The sequence below is a fragment of the Schistocerca nitens genome, chromosome 7 (assembly GCF_023898315.1).
Source record: "Schistocerca nitens isolate TAMUIC-IGC-003100 chromosome 7, iqSchNite1.1, whole genome shotgun sequence".
Taxonomy (NCBI): Eukaryota; Metazoa; Arthropoda; class Insecta; order Orthoptera; family Acrididae; genus Schistocerca; species Schistocerca nitens.
Genome location: NC_064620.1, coordinates 109,539,349 through 109,560,589, shown reverse-complemented (window position 1 = coordinate 109,560,589; position 21,241 = coordinate 109,539,349). Strand labels below are relative to the sequence as shown.

Sequence of the window (21,241 nt, the reverse complement as noted above, 5' to 3'; positions counted from 1 at the left end):
ACACCAGGAACCGCGGTGTTGGCCGTCGAATGGCGCTAGCTGCGCAGCATTTGTGCACCGCCGCCGTCAGTGTCAGCCAGTTTGCCGTGGCATACGGAGCTCCATCGCAGTCTTTTAACACTGGTAGCATGCCGCGACAGCGTGGACGTGAACCGTATGTGCAGTTGACGGACTTTGAGCGAGGGCGTATAGTGGGCATGCGGGAGGCCGGGTGGACGTACCGCCGAATTGCTCAACACGTGGGGCGTGAAGTCTCCACAGTACATCGATGTTGTCGCCAGTGGTCGGCGGAAGGTGCACGTGCCCGTCGACCTGGGACCGGACCGCAGCGACGCACGGATCCTACGCAGTGCCGTAGGGGACCGCACCGCCACTTCCCAGCAAATTAGGGACACTGTTTCTCCTGGGGTATCGGCGAGGACCATTCGCAACCGTCTCCATGAAGCTGGGCTACGGTCCCGCACACCGTTAGGCCGTCTTCCGCTCACGCCCCAACATCGTGCAGCCCGCCTCCAGTGGTGTCGCGACAGGCGTGAATGGAGGGACGAATGGAGACGTGTCGTCTTCAGCGATGAGAGTCGCTTCTGCCTTGTGCCAATGATGGTCGTATGCGTGTTTGGCGCCGTGCAGGTGAGCGCCACAATCAGGACTGCATACGACCGAGGCACACAGGGCCAACACCCGGCATCATGGTGTGGGGAGCGATCTCCTACACTGGCCGTACACCACTGGTGATCGTCGAGGGGACACTGAATAGTGCACGGTACATCCAAACCGTCATCGAACCCATCGTTCTACCATTCCTAGACCGGCAAGGGAACTTGCTGTTCCAACAGGACAATGCACGTCCGCATGTATCCCTGGCCAGCAAGATCTCCGGATCTGTCCCCCATTGAGCATGTTTGGGACTGGATGAAGCGTCGTCTCACGCGGTCTGCACGTCCAGCACGAACGCTGGTCCAACTGAGGCGCCAGGTGGAAATGGAATGGCAAGCCGTTCCACAGGACTACATCCAGCATCTCTACGATCGTCTCCATGGGAGGATAGCAGCCTGAATTCCTGCGGAAGGTGGATATACACTGTACTAGTGCCGACATTGTGCATGCTCTGTTGCCTGTGTCTATATGCCTGTGGTTCTGTCAGTGTGATCATGTGATGTATCTGACCCCAGGAATGTGTCAATAAAGTTTCCCCTTCCTGGGACAATGAATTCACGGTGTTCTTATTTCAATTTCCAGGAGTGTATATAGATGTAAATGTAGATATGGGTCACTTAAAGCGAACGAAACCCCGAGTAGAAAAGTCGTTACTGCGAGATATGTAAGTTAAGCGATGAATTTCTTAAGAGGCTAGACACGTTTTGATGGAAATCCGAGAATGTGGAACAGCTCCACAGGAATGGAAAATTGAACGGAAACTCAGTGCATATGGAAATTAAAAACCTAAACAGTAACGAATACAGAGGCATATTTATATTGCCATTCACATAAAAAATGCTTTAAAAACTCTCTTAAACCGTTTGGACAACAGATTGTCCAACTGAGTTATGACTGACAAGTGAGAAGGGTCGATCTTGCGATGAACAGCACTTTGGTTACACCGATTTGCAAGGACATTTGCCACCCTCGTGGACTTAAATCTGTGACAGGAGCACTTATATCCTGTTCTGAGACACTGAAAGAGCTCAGCGCGAACAAGAATACTGCAAACCTATCTATCAGTTTCTCACAAAGACAACATCGAAAGTAAAATTCCTTGATGAAATGTGTGAGTTTTTTGGGTAGGTAGAGGTGTTTGACGAGGAGACGTCTCCCCCTCTGCTATTTAGATCAGAATAGACTAGACGCATTTTTTGGTCCATCAATTCATAGTGAATAAATCCTCAAGTATCTGCAGTTGTCGTAAAACAAGAATACACATTCAAGACAAAGGAGATATGTCCCTTCCATAAATGTGAAGTGAAATAAATGGTCCCCATGGATGTGGGAAATAGTTATAAAAATATTAGATATATTTTCTTGGCATAAAGTACTAAGTATGTAAATGGACATTACCCTGAAGTGCAGGTGACACTACTTTGGGTATTAAAACTACGCATGATCGAAAGATAAAATCAGTTTAAACACTTATTTACATTTACCAAATTAACGCAGCGATGATGCACACAAGTCAAGTCTTACAAAATTCGCTTTTCTTTATACTACCAACAATGTGTCCTCATCAGTCGGTCCTACTTCGATATAAGTCAATGGAAAAGGATTTAACCAAAAATAAATCCATTAGGCGCCTTCTGTTGTTAAGCTTTCTATGGTTGCTGCCAAGTTGTTGAAAATGTATGCTGTCAACGATTTTCTTTTACATCCAACAGTGTTTCCAAGACAGAACTGTTGACTCCAAAATAAATTTATTGTTTACGACAAATTTCGTTAAGGAATAAATATTTTGGGAATCTGTTCCTGAAAAAATCTCTGCAGGATGTTCTTGGATTTACAACACAAATAACTTGTATATCCGTTTTCGACTCGGAAATCTTTAGCTTGGCTTCACGAGATAACCTAAAAGTGATTCCATACGACATTGTATATTGAAAGTGAGCGTAGTATGCTAGTCTTTTAATTGTTATATCACCTACATCTGACAACGTTCGCGTTGCAAAGAAAGATTTCTTCAGGAGCTGTAGCAGTTCAGCAGTTCAGTGGTATGTGGCATTAGCAAGCTGTAAGCCCATGAAAACAATACTCTTAACTTCTTCTCTGTGCTTTTCGTTATATTTTAGGCATATACTTTGAGGAAACCTGTCGCAATTTCCGAACTACATACTGTGTAACTTCCCAATGTTTGGTGGCGAATAAGTGGATTGGAAACATACATTAACATTCAGTAAAATGTCATTACCACCATTTCTAAAAGTACATTGCGTTTGCTACTTCTTGCTGTGTTTGCATCATCTGCAAAGAACACGCCCCCGTAGCAGTGGTCGCTAACGTATGCGTTTGCGAAGGCACTCGAATCGAGGGCAAACCGCTTCGAATTCTGGTGCTGGATGAAAGTTTTACTTCGAGTATTTGGTTGGCAAGCGGGGAGGGGGATAGAGATGGTGGCGTAAAGGCCATGATCAGTAGTATTTTCGCCAAAATCTTGGATGAATTCCAAACCTCTCCGCAGCGCCTCATGAAGTGCGTGTATTTTACACTGTTGATGATGATCCGTTCGTCGGATAAGGACATTAAGCTCCGTGGCTCCCTTGCTGCTTTTCGAGAGGATTAGGCCATATGCCGCCATCGGGCTTCAACCTCTCCCTTCGCTCATCATCTCCACCACGAACATGCCACTACACTCACGACAAGCACACACTAAAGTTACCTACACTTAACAGATGAACATATCACACAGATCTCATACTTCACGAAGGATAGGAAAAACCTTTCCAATTAGGGGGCTGAACCTGCCTTTGAGGTCTCCCAGTCATTCATGCCATACGACTTTATTATTTATCAGCAAACAAAAGAAACTTCCATTCTCGTAATGATACTGATGAAAGGTCATTAATATGTAGCAGAACATGTAAAAGCACTAAATCGGAATCTTCTGGGACTCCATACGTAATTAGCGTCGACTTGGATTATGACTGCTTCATACACGTTACCTCCTTATTTACCCCCTCTGTTTCCTCTTAAAGATACGATCTGAATGATTTTTCGGCATTTTTTAGTACACTGCCATATTCTACGACATTTAAAAGAATAATGTGATTATATAGTCGTAAGAGTATGATGAAAACACATCAAAAGGTTAAATACAGTAGGCTGCTTTGGATGCAAAATTAATGTCAAATGTAATTATCTTGCCCATTAATGTCCTCACTGCCTGTGCTACCCTGCTTTTTATGTCCTTGCTTCCGTCTAGTGTTATATTGTTTGTAGTTTCCTTCCTCCGTCTGCTTAGTGGTCCTCAATATTGATGTTAAGTTCACCACTAATCTCATTTCTATCACTCATTACTTCAGTATTTCTTCGGTCTAACCTCAACTCATATTCTATATTTGTCAGACTGTTCATTTCACTCAACAGGTCTGGTACACCCATTCCCTTTCGCTGTCGATGGCAAAGTCGTAAGTGAATCTTGTCATTGGTATTCTAAATTTTAATCCCACTCTTTTATTTCCGTCTTTGTTTAGTCGATGTGTAGACTGAACAGTGTCTTACTCTCTTTTTACTCCGAGAACTTCTTTCGCGATCTCATTGTTTCCTCTTGTCTCTTGTATACATTGTATTCTGTTTGTCCTTCCCTGTAGATTACTTATCTATCCTTTCTCACAATTCTGAACATCCTCCAACACTTCAATCGTCTAACGCTTTTTCGCTGTCGACAAATAATGTGATCTTTTTCTTAATTCTCGCTTCCATTATCATATTCAACATCAGAACCGACTCTACCGTGCCTTTAGCTGTAAGAAACTCAAATTTCTTCATTTAATTTATCGTCACTTTCCTTTCCCATTATTGTGTATAGTATTCTTGACAGCAACGTGAACGAATGAGTCATTAATCTGATTACCCACTAGTTCTTTTATTTATCTGCCCTTGCTATCTTCGTTATTTTGTGGATGTTGTTCTTCTGAAAGTCTTAGGTTATGTCTCCAGTTTCATAGATTCTACACTCCTACATGAAGTCACTTGGTTGCCACTTCTCACAACGAATTCAGAAATTCTGAAAGAACGTTATTTATTTCTTCTGCCTTATTTGCTCGCCTGCCCACATTGGCTCTATTAAATTCTTACCCTAACACTGGATTCACTATGTCTTCCATATCGACGTCTACTACTTCCACAGTCACGACACCAGACATGTACTCCCCGTGGTAGACGCCATCAGCGTGCTTCTTCCTCATAATTACCCTCTCCTGTTCGTTGAACCGTGGTACCCCCACAGCATTCTTACTGTTGACGTCCTTGCTTTTAATTTAACCGGTGTATTTGACATTTCTGTATGCTGAATCAGTCTATCCGACGACCATTACTTTACGATTTCTTCACGTTTTTCCTGCGTCAAATTGTCTTTGGCTTCCCTGCACTGCATATGTACTTCAGGTCTAAGTCACTTACATTTCTATATTACTGAATTTCCCTCAACATGTTTTTTGCTTCCTCCTTCCGTGGCTGTCTTGAAGTATTTCTTCTTTTAATGTTTAATCACAGTTTTCTTCCTTGTGCCTACGTGTGTCTGTTAAACTTCGGTTGCCTATTTTTTAGGTGTCCATTTCTCTTCAACTCAACTGCCTACTGTCGCATTTGATATCGCAGTATCTACAGCCTTAGAGAACTTCAGACACATCTCGTCATTTCGCAGAACTTCAGTATGCCACTTATTTGCTCACTGATTCATTTCAGAATACTCTTCATCATTACTAAATCGTGATCTGAGTCTGTGTCTGTTCCTGGGTACGCCTTAAAATACAGTATCCTATTCCAGAATCTCTATGACGTAATTGAGTATGAATCTTCCATTATCTCCAAGCTATCTATTATGTCTCAGAACCCCATGTGCATCGAATAGTGTACGCACTGTTAATAGCTGAAATTTAAATGTAGAATTCAATAAATCTTTCTGTCACTTCTGCTACTCAGTCCATAATCTCCCGTGACTGTCTTCTGTTCCTTCCTGTACTACCTCGTTCCCATCCCTCGTGATTATTAGGTTATTATCTCCCTTCACATACGGATTACGCGTTCTAAATATTCATATACTTCGTCTTTATCCTTGTCGCGTTGATGAGAACAGCCCTGTCACTGTTCGCAGTAACATATTCTTTTCCCTACCTTCCAGTTCATAACAAACCATACTATCATTATACCATTTTCTGCCGCTGTTGATATTACCCTATATTCATCTGACCAAAAACTCTTATTTCCTTTCCATTTCGCTTCACTGATCCCCAATATATCTACATTGAGCCTTTCAATTTTCCTTTTTGGATTTTCTAGTTCTCCTAAGATGTTAAAATTCCTGATATTTCATGCTCCGACTAGAAGTATGTTACTACGAGGGTCAGTCAAAAAGTAATGCCTCCTATGTTTTTTTCTACGTTTAATTGTCAGGAAATTTAAATGCAATTACATAGGTTGAAAACCACAACATTGAGGATCATTTTGTCATTTTTCAATGTAATCTCCGCCCATCTCTACAGTTTTGGTCCATCTTTGAACAAGGGCATGTATCCCAGCACGGTAAAAATCACAGCTCTGCTTCCTAAGCCATTGACGCACGTATGTTTTGACGGCCTCCTCATCTTCAAAATGAATCCCACAATGAGCTTCTTTTAGTGGCCCGAACAGATGGAAGTCTGATGGTGCCAGGTCAGGGCTGTATGGGGGATGAGGCAAAACTTCCCATCCCATTTTGACAATCTCGTCAGAGGTGTGACGACTGGTGTGTGGTCTTGCATTGTCATGCAAAAGAAGAACATCTGCCATTGATTTTGTTGGGCGAACTCGCTGAAGACGTGCTTTAAGTTTTTTGAGGGTTGTGACGTATTGAACAGAATTTATTGTGCATCCCTGCTCCAAAAAATCAACCAGAATCACACCCTCTGTATCCCAGAAAACTGTTGCCATAACTTTCCCTGCCGATCGCACAGTTTTGAATTTTTTCTTCCTCGGCGAGCTTGTGTGACGCCACTCCATTGACTGCCTCTTTGATTCGGGTTCAAAAAAATGCACCCATGTTTCGTCCCCGGTCACAATTTTTTTCAGAAACTCCTCTCCCTCCAAACGGAAGCGCTGCAAGTGTTGGGAGGCTATTGTTTTCCTTGCCTCTTTATTCTGATCGGTTAACATTCTTGGAACCCACCGTGCACAAACTTTTGAGTACCCCAATTGTTTAATAATCGTGATCACACTGCCTTTACTAAGAGAAATAATGCGACACACTTCATCTGCAGTCACCCGACGGTCACCACGAATGATGTCATCAACTTGCTGAATGTTGTGTGGAGTCACTGCACTCACCGGCCTGCCGCTCCGCTTTTCGTCAGTCAACGGTGTTTGCCCTTCAGCTTCCTTACAACGACGAACCCATCGTCTAACAGTGCTGACATCCACTGTCACAACACCATACACCTTCTTCAGTCTTTCATGAATGCGTATGGGCGTTTCACCTTCTGCATTCAAGAATTCAATCACACAACGCTGTCTCAAACGAACATCGATGTCGGCCATCTTACAAACTTCTGCTGTGCTGCCACCTGTTGACACAGAAAGTTACTACTGCAGTGGATTGCAGAAGAAGGTTTGAGGAATGGCGCCAAATTCAAATTTTTCACTTAACTTAATTTCTTTAAGTAGAAAAAAAATGGGAGGCATTACTTTTTGACCGACCCTCGTATTTCGTTGGTTACTCAGTCTTTTCCTGATCACACTTTCCCCTTGGCAGTGCCCCTCCCAACATCCAAATGGGGGACTAAAAGGAAATCTTTTGCTGCTGGAGACATCATCATTATAACAACACAGTTACATGTCACATACTCTTAGGATACACCTTACGCGTCCTTAATCGTCTGGTTTCCATTAGCGTCTGATGCTGTTTGTCATTGTTGAGTCATCTGCCTTTTAGAGACATTTCCAACACCAAAAGCAAGAGGTTGCTCTAAAACTCTGCCCGCGCCTTCGCCCTCTTTTTCGGGACCGTTCGAAGAAATTAAACAGTGGTTGAATCGAGGATAGTAGTCAAAGACACTAGTTCTGTATCATCTACGTTAAGATATGCCATAGAAAAGCCTTACAAGGCAGCTTCCAGATGCAAGAAAATACACTATACGGGTAGTCTGCTTCAAAAGAGAATTTCAACTGCTGACGTAATATGGGCTTATGTTAATGTATCCTCTGTCAAATACCTTGGAGAGATCATATTGCTACCTAGACTGAACAAGTGTGTCAACAGAAACAACTTCCATATGTCGTCAACCATGTACCTACTACCTGTAAACGTACATCTATTATGATATTTCCGTACAGGGAGCTGGCTTTGAGTCGTGCTCAGATAGCCTAATGGTAAGGCGACCGCTCGCAATAAGCGGGAAATACGTGTTCGAGTCCCGGTCCCGCACAAATTTTCATTGTCATTATCCCATCATACAGCTCATAGTTATCTATATTCCCAAATACGAGTTAATTTCGTGTACCTTATAACGGTCCCGCTACAGTGCCTGTTCCTTCGGGCATGCATACGTGTCCGAAGGAACATTTCTCGTAATTTGAAATAATAAAGGCACTACAATATCGTAGAATTTCATAACGGAATCCAGTCGCAATTAGTTATTATGCATTTCGAAAATCATTTATGGAGCCAAAATCAATCATAAACCATCACTATACCGTAAGATTTTAAAACTTTTGTTTTTGTCTATCGACACCTTACATTCTAAATTGAGCTGGTAAAATGTTTTTAATCTGCTAGTATTTTTCTTCTCTGTGCGATAGTAAGATTATTCTGTTGACAGGAGAGACTGATTTTGTTCCTTGTGTTACAACTGTTTAAATCTTTTAGTCTTTGTAATTGGTTCTTCTCAGCGAAATGCGAAAGCAAGTGAACATTATTTTCTAGGATGCCTAGTATTCCAGACAATGCCCTTAATTATATTAGAAGATGGTCAGTGGATCTTTGCCTTACAGTAATTTCCTGTGCGACGTAATGTCTACTTCGCTTCTGTGGAATTTCCCCCGAAAATTATACCATGTGACATCGATGAATGACAGTGTTCAAAGTCAGCTTTCTTCTGGTTTCATCACCAAAGTCAGATGTGGCAAGCAGCTCAAACGTTGCTGAATTCTAGTGTTTAATAAGAATGATGACAAATGATTTACAATTCACGTTTTCATCAATATTCACATTAGGAAATTCTGAGCGATAATTTAAGCATATTTTCTTCCCTGAACTGTTGGAATAAAGTTATTATTTTTTTTCTGAGAATAATATTACATAATAAAATGAAACAAACACGAAAGATGTGTTGTGAAACTACCTTACTCCTTTGTTAGAAGCGACAACTGAAATTGTTCAGAGACGTTGAGCAAATTGACAGAAGTCCCTAATTGCAGAATTGCACTGTCTGCAATTTTTTGTTTACAAGTTTAGAGCAGCCACTCTGAGAATTCCTCACCCAGAGTTTCAGAGTCAACATAAAAGCAGAGATTCTCCCTTCCCACTACTCCGCCTCCCTTCCACCCTCATCTGGTTAGACTATTAACGTCAGATTTTCCGACTCTGTGTGTAGAGAGCAAATGAATGGACTTCAGTGCCTTCGTCGGCCGTAGCCCCGCAGAAAGTACACGCTACTAACGGGCTCTTGCAAATACAGCTGGTCGTCGTCTGTGACGCCTCTAAAAAAAGCCTCTGGAAACATTAGCAGCACTTAGTTTTGTCGTTGGCTTTGTCTTTCTTTTGTCATTTGAAACATCGTACTGAGGTCAACAAGACCTGCAAGTAACGAAATTTAATCAACGTTAAAGGCTTCAGAGAAAAGTAACGCTCTGCACCAAGGTTAATTAAATTAAATTATGAAGATAAAACTGATATTGAGATCCGTCGATAGCTGCGTCCTTTGTATCTCAATAAGTGGCTACACAGAAACATTCATAACTGAATATATTTCACATTACTATGGGTCAATGTGTTAAGTGAAATAATTACACTTGGCACTTTGGTTATGTAGAAATTATTTATTGGACCCTTTTCAGGAAAAGTGAAAAAATGAATTAGGTTGTAAATCTTATTCTTGAAATACACTCCAAGCGAAAAAACACGCACCACGAAGTAGTTACCCGAAGGAGGGCTGGAAAATGGTGGATATGACGTCCATTTACAGGAAAAAAAGATTACTATTTCAGTAAAATTGGATTATTTATTCAAGAGAAAGAGCGTCTGAAATTGAGTAAGTCAATAACACGTTGGTCCACCTGTGGCCCTTACGCAAGCAGTTATCAGCTTGGCATTGATTGACAGAGTTTTTTGATATTTTGCTGACAGATAAATTGATGAATTCTGTCCAATTCACGCTTTAGGTAGCCAAAATTCCAAGCTGGTAAGAGGGCCCTGCCCTTAATGTTCAAAACATTCTCAATTGAAGGGAGATCCGGCGACCTTGCTGGCCAATGTAGGGTTTAACAATCACGAAGACAAGCATTAGAAACGTTCGATGTGCTTGAGCGAGCATTATCTTGCTGAAATGTAAACCCAGGGTGCCTTGCCATGAAGAGCATCCAAACGGGGCGTATAATATCGTCGACGTACCGCTGTTCTGTAAGGGAGCAGTGGATGATATCAAAAGGGGTCCTGCTATTAAAGAAAACCGCTGGTCATCGGGGCTCAGTCCGAAGCAGAACTCACAAGTGAAGGCAGTTCTACTCCACTGAATGCCGACGACGTGTCCGGAGACATCGCGGACAGTGGTGGGATACCAACCTGGCTGGCGTCCGCCATAAGGACCGAAAAACAGGAGAGACGATCTGGGACACCATTTTCTTAGCAACATCCCTTTGGTTGTCATCCGTGGCTGTATTACAGCACAGCGTCGACAATATTGTACGCCTCGTTCTGTTGCCCTACACGACAAGCCACACTGGAATTACATTTCAGCAAGATAATGCCCAACCGTACACGGCGAGTGTTCCTACTGATTATCTTCATATCTTCATGCCTACCGAACCCAAATTTGACCACCAAGGTCGCTGGATATCTATTGAAAGGACAACGTTCGGAGCACTACGATAGGATCCTCCATCCGTCTCGGGACTCTGAACATGTAACGCGCCATTGAGGACAGAATCTGGCATATTATCCCTCGAACTCATGGCTCAATCGTCAAAAATCTAGGTAGTGATGATTCCAAGCTCGGGTGCAAAGAGGCCTGGGTTTTATTCTGCGATATTCAAAAGTTTTATAGATGTGTTTCATAAACCATTATTGAAGATTAAACTTTTGCAACCGCTACGGTCGCAGGTTCGAATCCTGCCTCGGGCATGGATGTGTGTCATGTTCTTACATTATTTAGAACTTATAAGTTCTAGGGGACTGATGACCTTAGACGTTAAGTCCCATAGTGCTCAGAGCCATTTGATACCTCAACTCATTGGTGCCTCAGGATATGTTTTACTAACCTATCCGCTATTTTAGTTGAGGGCAGCCCTCTTTGAACAAATGAAAAATAGGCGATTTTCGTAATTGTTTAAAGTAAAATAAAAGGTAATGCTAAATTTGATGATGTAGTTTTATTTCTACCAGGTATTTTTATTTACATTTATTTATTTATTATTTACCCGTTTATTGAGTGATCTGTCTTGACTGGTTTGATGCAGCCCACTATGAACTCCTCTGTAGTGCCTAAGTTTTCATCTCAGAAATCATTTTTGTGTCTACATCGGACGCTCCCTGTACCAGCCGCACAAGGTGGAAGGACCACTTGCAGCCAGAAGATTGGTCATTCTACATCTACATCTATACTCCTCAAGCCACCCAACGGGGTGTGGCGGAGGGCACTTTACGTGCCACTGTCATTACTCCATTTTCTGTTCCAGTCGCGTATGGTTCGCGGGAAGAACGACTGTCTGAAAGCCTCCGTGCGCGCTCGAATCCCTCTAATTTTACATTCGTGATCTCCTCGGGAGGTATAAGTATGGGGAAGCAATATATACGATACCTCACCCAGAAACGCACCCTCTCGAAACCTGGCGAGCAAGCTACACCGCTATGCAGAGCGCCTCTCTTGCACAGTCTGCCACTTGAGTTTGCTAAACATCTTCGGAACGCTATCACGGTTACCAAATAACCCAGTGACGAAACGCGCCGCTTTCTTTGAATCTTCTCCATCTCCTCCGTCAACCCGATCTGGTACGGATCCCACAGATGAGCAATACTCAAGTATAGGTCGAACGAGTGTTTTGTAAGCCACCGCCTTTGTTGATGGACTACATTTTCTAAGCACTCTCCCAATGAATCTCAACCTGGTACCCGCCTTACCAACAATTAATTTTATATGATCATTCCACTTCAAATCGTTCCGCACGCATACTCCCAGATATTTTACAGAAGTAACTGCTACCAGTGTTTGTTCCACTATCATATAATCATACAATAAAGGATCCTTCTTTCTATGTATTCTCAATACATTACATTTGTCTATGTTAAGGGTCAGTTGCCACTCCACGCGAGCAAAAAACATGTTCCAAAATTCAACAACAGATCGACGTCAGAGATATAGGTCTATAGTTCTGCGCATCTGCTCGACGGCGCTTTTTGAAGACTGGGACTACCTGTGCTCTTTTCCAATCATTTGGAACCTTCCGTTCCTCTAGAGATTTGCGGTACACGGCTGTTAGAATGGGGGCAAGTTCTTTCACGTACTGTGTGTAGAATCGAATTGGTATCCCGTCAGGTCCAGTGGACTTTCCTCTGTTGAGTGATTCCAGTTGGTTTTCTATTCCTTGGACACTTATTTCGATGTCAGCCATTTTTTCGTTTGTGCGAGGATTTAGAGAAGGAACTGCAGTGCGGTCTTCCTCTGTGAAACAGCTTTGGAAAAAGATGTTTAGTATTTCAGCTTTACGCGTGTCATCCTCTGTTTCAATGCCATCATCGTCCCGGAGTGTCTGGATATGCTGTTTTGAGCCACTTACTGATTTAACGTAGGACCAGAACTTCCTAGGATTTTCTGTCAAGTCGGCACATAGAATTTTACTTTCGAATTCACTGAACGCTTCACGCATAGCCCTCCTTACACTAACTTTGACTTCGTTTAGCTTCTGTTTGTCTGAGAGGTTTTGGCTGCGTTTACACTTGGAGTGAAGCTCTCTTTGCTTTCGCAGTAGTTTCCTAACTTTGTTGTTGAACCACAGTGCGATTTTCCCGTTCCTCACAGTTTTACTCGGCACGTACCTGTCTAAAACGCATTTTACGATTGCCTTGAACTTTTTCCATAAACACTCAACATTGTCAGTGTCGGAACAGACATTTTTGTTTTGATCTGTTAGGTAGTCTGAAATCTGCCTTCTAATTACTCTTGCTAGACAGATAAATCTTCCTCCATTTTTTTATATTCCTATTAACTTCCAGATTCAGGGATGCTGCAACGGCCTTATGATCACTGATTCCCCGAAAAGTTCGGGTCTGTTTGTTATCAATAGGTCCAAGATGTTATCTCCACGAGTCGGTTCTCTGTTTAATTGCTAGAGGTAATTTTCGGATAGTGGACACAGTGTAATGTCACTCGATGCTCTGTCCCTACCACCCGTCCTAAACATCTGAGTGACCCAGTCTATATCTGGTAAATTGAAATCTCCACCTAAGACTTTAACATGCTTAGAAAATTTATGTGAAATGTATTCCAAATTTTCTCTCAGTTGTTCTGCCACTAATGCTGCTGAGTCGGGAGGTCGGTAAAAGGAGCCATCCATCAACCTAGCTCGGTTGTTGAGCGTAAACGCCACCCATTATAATTCACAGGAACTACCCACTTCTACTTCACTACAGGATAAACTACTACTGACAGCGACAAACACGCCACCAACGGTTGCATGCAATCTACCCTTTCTAAACACCGTCTGTGCCTTTGTAAAAATTTCGGCAGAATTTATCTCTGTCTTCAGCTAGCTTTCTGTACCTATAACGATTTCAGCTTCGGTGCCTTCTATCAGCGCTTGAAGTTCCGGTACTTTACCAATGCAGCTTCGACAGTTTACAACTACAATACCGATTGCTGCTTGGCCCCCCGCATGTCCTGACTTTGCCCCGCACCCTCTGAGGCTGCTGCTCTATCTGTACTTGCCCGAGGCCATCTAACCTAAAAAACCGGCCCGTCCACGCCACACAGCCCCTGCTACCCGTGTAGCCTCTTGCTGCGCGTAGTACCGTTAATAAAGATGATGAAACAGCTACAGCAAACAAAACTAAATAGTTTCTAACAATATTCGCATTGGAAACCATGATTTCATAATTCTATCCTAGATATTAGAACGCATCGTGCTGCGCAATAACGAACCAGTAATTCGGTCTTCGTTCCAAGTGACTTTTATCACAATATGTACTACAATATAATGTCCATAGACTAGAAGAATTTTATGGAATCTCACTCCTCCTCCAAAAGTCTACTAACGTATTTGTTTGGACGTTCCAGCAGTTCTAGGGTCAGCTCCTCCCAATAATTTCGCTGTTTGAAGGCGATCTAGATGAAAAAATTCTTGAATAAATGCATTAAGATGTCCGTCTTATCACCATAACTTAGTTTTTCAGTTGTTCTACGGTTTCTTCCTTTCACTGTCGATAAAGAAGCTAGATTTTTCTCCATCTCTCATGATCTCGACGTCTACGGGTCGTTGCACTCAATCCTCGCTGTATCAGGATAGTTTTACTGAACTCTACGGTAACTAGATAGCAGCATTTCGTCACAAATTTCGCTGGGCGAAAGCGTCAAAACTTTATTAACTCTTGCGCTTTTACGGATATGAACAAACAATGTGGGGAGGAGTCAGACAGGAAATGGCAACTTCGCACCGTTTGAACAGGAAACTTAAGTGAAAACTACGAAACTTCGCGTTAAGAGGATCATCTATTTGGACAGCAACCCACAGGAAACTTCAGCTCACAGCTTTGAATTTAATGTACTTTTGTCTCGCACGCGCGAATAAATTGCTCCGCGTAATATTTAGGAGAACAAAGCCAGAGCGCAATTAGAATTATAGTCGCGCGTCGACGCTTTGCGCTTTGTGAAGAACTTGCTAGATGAATGCGGTGCTGTTTGTATGTCACCATCCAGACAGACGACCATGAATAAGCTCGTTAGTAAGTACAGATGTAGACTATCTGTCTCAACAGAACGCCGTGTTGTTCTGGGGTAACTCTGCAATGTAATAGTGACACTGTGTGATAATTTTAGCGCTAGTTGTTCAGTCTCAAATGTAAGCCCTTATGTTTGTTTTTCTGTCCACAAGTATTTTACCTCTCCGAGTCACCCATTTATCGTGTTGTTGCGTAAGTTACATATTTATTTCATCTCAGCGCAATTGATAATCACTTAGTGGCTTCAATTCTTAGTAACATAACGGGGGAACACGTTTCCTTCAGCGAACTCGATCAGTGCCAACCTTTCTGTTTCCCCCAGTTTCATGTCCATGCATTGAAGATCTTATGCAAAAGTTCCTTTCAATGTGTTGCGAGGTCTTCCTCTAGATCTGTATCCATTTGATAGTTTCCACAACGGTGTAACTCTGCCGTTTATCGTGAAACTCACAGCATAAAAATCATACTTACAGGTGTATGAAACTGTAGAATTTATTTTATTTATGACAAAATGAATGAAGTGTTACATTTTAAAGTTCATGTTCAGAAAAAAATCAAATTTCACAGTTAATTAACTCAGGTTTTACCACAGTTTTTAATATGTTTGGAAAATTTTAGAGCGTCACACACCAGTATGGTTTGAATGCTGTGCAAAATTCATCGAAGAATCTCACTTACTTACGAAGAAAAGAGTACCTATAGCAACAAACGTAACCAATAGTAAGTGAAAAAATGAAATTTCAACAGCAAAAAAATTTATTTTGTTATGATTTTGAACTTTCACTGCTATGAGTGTGATCATCAACCCTTCCTGGTCATTCATGCTGACAAACTCTTATGGTTGGCTCTGAGCACTATGGGACATAACTGCTGAGGTCATCAGTCCCCTAGAACTCAGAACTACTTAAACCTAACTAACCTAAGGACATCGCACACATCCATGCCCGCGGCAGGATTCGAAACTGCGCCCGTAGCGGTCGCGCGGTTCCAGACTGTAGCGCCTAGAACCGCTCGGCCACTCTGGCCGGCCACAAACTTTTATGAATTTATTTGAAAAAAGTAGAGACCGTGGAAATTAAAATGTCCTGTGGTGACTGTCCTGCTCCAAGTCGGCCCGTTTGATGTCCTAACACCCCCCCCCCCCCCCCTTTAACCTACGCGTCTTTAATCGCGAGAACCCAGGCTCCAAAACGTGTTGCGAAATTAACAAGTAACTCCATCATTTTACGTAATGATTGCGACGATAAACTCAGATAAATTTGGGCTTTTGAAGTGGTGGTGGTGGTTAGTGTTTAACGTCCCGTCGACAACGAGGTCATTAGAGACGGAGCGCAAGCTCGGGTTAGGGAAGGATTGGGAAGGAAATCGGCCGTGCCCTTTCAAAGGAACCATCCCGGCATTTGCCTGAAACGATTTAGGGAAATCACGGAAAACCTAAATCAGGATGGCCGGAGACGGGATTGAACCGTCGTCCTCCCGAATGCGAGTCCAGTGTGGCTTTTGAAGTGTCTGTAGACAATCTGTTTCTGCATATTACCCACAAATTGAATAGAAATAGAAGGGGAGGAAATTTTTGGCTTGTGATGGACAGCCATATACAGCAATACGTAATTGATCTTTGCATTCGCCAGGCCAACACACCACCACAATTGCGTTTTAACCAATTCAGGAACATTTGACGGACGCGAGGAGAATAAAGGGAATTCGATAAATATAACTCTGGACCAATCAGTTGCACATTTTCATGTGAGTGGTCTACCCAACATTTTAGAAGTTCCACCATTTTACTGAAATAGATATTAATTTCGGGATTCAAATGCAGGAGTCAGCGACAGAAATTCTTCGACTACTGGGCACAACAGACAGAAGGGAAATGCGGGAGCAGTGGACATTCATGGATTAATTAGTACCGTCACATTGCCTGAGGAGATCCAGTGCGGGCCAGACAGGCAACGTTGATATGTTTCGCTCTGTTGAGCGGGCGCCTATTAACAGGGATCTCCAACCGCCTGTCCCACTCATCAGATAGAAACACATGGCGATGGAGATTCCCATACTGCGACAGTACCAACTGTATGAGAGGTACTAATTAGAATCGTTAATCGGCTTTCATGATTGTCACAAAAAAACGAAAATTTTTAGTTGTTGGGTGTCCTCATCAATAAATTTTGTTTTGCATTACTAGAGTCTTCCAAACGACATATAACTTCTGTTCACTAATTCTGACACAGTGAAAGTGGTGGTGGTGGTGGTGGTTAGTGTTTAACGTCCCGTCGACAACGAGGTCATTAGAGACGGAGCGCAAGCTCGGGTTAGGGAAGGATTGGGAAGGAAATCGGCCGTGCCCTTTCAAAGGAACCGTCCCGGCATTTGCCTGAAACGATTTAGGGACATCACGGAAAACCTAAATCAGGATGGCCGGAGACGGGATTGAACCGTCGTCCTCCCGAATGCGAGTCCAGTGTGCTAACCACTGCGCCACCTCGCTCGGTGACACAGTGAAAGTCGCTTCTTTATTTTATGTTTCGGTTTTCGCTGTCGGTGATACGACCAGAGTGTTTTTTAAGTGGCAGTGGAGGTAGCTATGAAGTGGTATTGCCCTCTCCAGGGCACCAGTCGGCTGTGGAAACGAAAGAACTTGTACTACACTCCTGGAAATGGAAAAAAGAACACATTGACACCGGTGTGTCAGACCCACCATACTTTCTCCGGACACTGCGAGAGGGCTGTACAAGCAATGATCACACGCACGGCACAGCGGACACACCAGGAACCGCGGTGTTGGCCGTCGAATGGCGCTAACTGCGCAGCATTTGTGCACCGCCGCCGTCAGTGTCAGCCAGTTTGCCGTGGCATACGGAGCTCCATCGCAGTCTTTAACACTGGTAGCATGCCGCGACAACGTGGACGTGAACCGTATGTGCAGTTGACGGACTTTGAGCGAGGGCGTATAGTGGGCATGCGGGAGGCCGGGTGGACGTACCGCCGAATTGCTCAACACGTGGGGCGTGAGGTCTCCACAGTACATCGATGTTGTCGCCAGTGGTCGGCGGAAGGTGCACGTGCCCGTCGACCTGGGACCGGACCGCAGCGACGCACGGATGCACGCCAAGACCGTAGGATCCTACGCAGTGCCGTAGGGGACCGCACCGCCACTTCCCAGCAAATTAGGGACACTGTTGCTCCTGGGGTATCGGCGAGGACCATTCGCAACCGTCTCCATGAAGCTGGGCTACGGTCCCGCACACCGTTAGGCCGTCTTCCGCTCACGCCCCAACATCGTGCAGCCCGCCTCCAGTGGTGTCGCGACAGGCCTGAATGGAGGGACGAATGGAGACGTGTCGTCTTCAGCGATGAGAGTCGCTTCTGCCTTGTGCCAATGATGGTCGTATGCGTGTTTGGCGCCGTGCGGGTGAGCGCCACAATCAGGACTGCATACGACCGAGGCACACAGGGCCAACAACCGCATCATGGTGTGGGGAGCGATCTCCTACACTGGCCGTACACCACTGGTGATCGTCGAGGGGACACTGAATAGTGCACGGTACATCCAAACCGTCATCGAACCCATCGTTCTACCATTCCTAGACCGGCAAGGGAACTTGCTGTTCCAACAGGACAATGCACGTCCGCATGTATCCCGTGCCACCCAACGTGCTCTAGAAGGTGTAAGTCAACTACCCTGGCCAGCAAGATCTCCGGATCTGTCCCCCATTGAGCATGTTTGGGACTGGATGAAGCGTCGTCTCACGCGGTCTGCACGTCCAGCACGAACGCTGGTCCAACTGAGGCGCCAGGTGGAAATGGCATGGCAAGCCGTTCCACAGGACTACATCCAGCATCTCTACGATCGTCTCCATGGGAGAATAGCAGCCTGCATTGCTGCGAAAGGTGTATATACACTGTACTAGTGCCGACATTGTGCATGCTCTGTTGCCTGTGTCTAGGCGCTTGTGGTTCTGTCAGTGTGATCATGTGATGTATCTGACCCCAGGAATGTGTCAATAAAGTTTCCCCTTCCTGGGACAATGAATTCATGGTGTTCTTATTTCAATTTCCAGGAGTGTATAAGGCACACATATTTCGATGCTGAATAATTTTATGGTCTGAAGGTGTTAGAGCTGTTGCCGGTAAACAGAAAAGGCCACTTTGATCTTTCAAAGCTTAGTGTTTAATGATACGTCGCTGAAGATACAAATACAGCATACTTCAGAAACACATAGCATAAGGTAGTCTGCTGACTAACATCGAAAAAAACAAAACTGATTCTGTCCCCTATTTCCCATCCACGTGTAGGATAGGACTTAGCTATCACACTTCAGGGTATATACTATCATGTGAACTAAGACAGAAGCGCCTAACACGACTTTTTTTCTTAACACCACTAATGGTAATGATGGCAGGGGTGGTGGAATGCTAGAGTTACTTCAAGATTTCAACTTATATAGACATGATTCTCTCCTACGTTTATTTACCTCATTTAACAGTACAAATTCATCTTTTCCTGATCGTATACAGTAATTTCTTAGATAAATAATTGTATTCCATCTCTCGGGATTGTATTCATCATCTAGTAGGCCATTTAACTTCCTTCTACTATTTTGTCAAAGTTGTTAAATGTCATAGGAACCTATTTATTGATTATAATTCATTTATTTACATTAATTATATAATCAGCTAATTAACGATTATCTAAAAGACTGTTCGGGAGGATACCTTTGCAATTACCCTTTGCAGTTTCCATAGAAACTCCATATTATGTGTATAATAGGGGCTTTTGGTGTATGTTATTCAGTATTTGGAGCTGGCATACTTCAAGGAAACTCCTTCCTGCTTTATTTCATACGCTGCAGTTGTAGCTCTTGGAAACTGAAAACTTTTTTTGTGGACGAAGATACTGATAAAGCATTATTCCAATGGTATTTAAATATCCACATATTTTAGAACGTTTATTGTTTACCCAATCATAAATTATAAGTTGAATTTATCGAGCACTTCAGTTTTCGGGCAAGAACAGAATCATTAGTAACTATAGTAAGTAGTTGCATGTTTGAAGAACACCTTTGAAATTGTTAAATCTTGATTGTGGAAAGCTGGTTAACAAATCACACATGCTTTGTTACCTTTATCGCTATCCATTTTAATCTGAAAATCTTGTTGTACACTCTACTCCTGTTAATTCCTTTTTTTTTTTTTTAATTTTACTCATGCATATTTTTTGTCCGCTTAACCCCCCATGCTACTTTTGTTGTCCTATTAATTGATGGTAAGTTGTTTGTCCCTGTTGTGGTCAGCTTTATTGATTTTATGAAAGTTGATTGCTAAAACCATAGCAAGAGCTTTTTACCTGCCTGTTTCATATTTCAGAATATATTCGTCCAAGAACAGTCACAGAAAAGACTATGTACATGACAAATAACCTGTAGTGTAGCGTACAGATAAACTCAATGACTGTCAGTTGTAAAGGATATTCCATTTTGGAAACAAGTACATCCTTTTCTTCCTAAAAAGTTGTTTGAAATGGAGGTAGAGCATTAGTTATTTCCTCGTAGCCCATCTTCATACCACTTCTCTTCAAATGTTTCGAATGAAGAATTTTATATATTGGAACCACAGGGATTTCTGTTTGTGCCTGAGCCAATAGAGTGTTACCGGACACCCATACATAATACGGAGGCGACGAACAGATGTCACGAGAGGCGGATCGGCCATCATAAAGACGGCGGGGCTGGGGGGGGGGGGGAAGGGGGAGGGAGGGGTATTGTGTTGCTAGTAGAGATCAGAACAGCAGACGGGGTCGGCCAGAAGAGTTCATCGACTTCGGACTTGGGCAAGTTATTTGATTTCACCCCAGTAACAAGTTCATCAGAAAATTTTCAACCCTTCTAACGCTGCCAAGGTTGACTTGTTGATATAATTGTGTAGTGCGAAAGGAAAGTCAAAGCCACAGCGAAGGCCAGGCGGATCTCATGTACTGCCAGATAGGGAACGTGAGCATTACGTAGGGTCCTTGTAAATATTCACACGAAATCAGAATTTTGCAACCACTCATGAGTTCCAAGCTACTAACATCAGCCCGGTTACAACAGCGTCTGTGCGCAGAGACTTAAAAATAATGGCCTACAGTGGTCGAATGCCTCCTCATGAGCTGCAGTTTTCTGTTGTCAGTGCTGATCTGGAATGAAGTGGTTTAAACAGTGCCGCCATAGGATAATGGATGACTGTAAACGAGAGATTTAGAGTAATGAATCACACCATGCGCTGTGACAATCTGATGGAAGGTTTGTGTTTGGCGAGTTCCTGGAGAACGTTACTTGTCATATGTAGTGCCAACAGTGAAACACGGAAGTGGTATTACTATGTGAGGGTGCTTTTAGTGGTTATTGTTGGCCCCTTGTTCCACTTACGAAAACG

At 43.3% G+C, this 21,241-nt stretch overlaps 1 protein-coding gene across 1 annotated transcript in view; it reads left to right on the top strand.

The window, feature by feature from the left end:
• LOC126195052 (dipeptidase 1-like) overlaps window positions 1-21,241 on the top strand; it is a 699,024-nt gene that overhangs the window by 16,986 nt on the left and 660,797 nt on the right. The window lies entirely within an intron of this gene.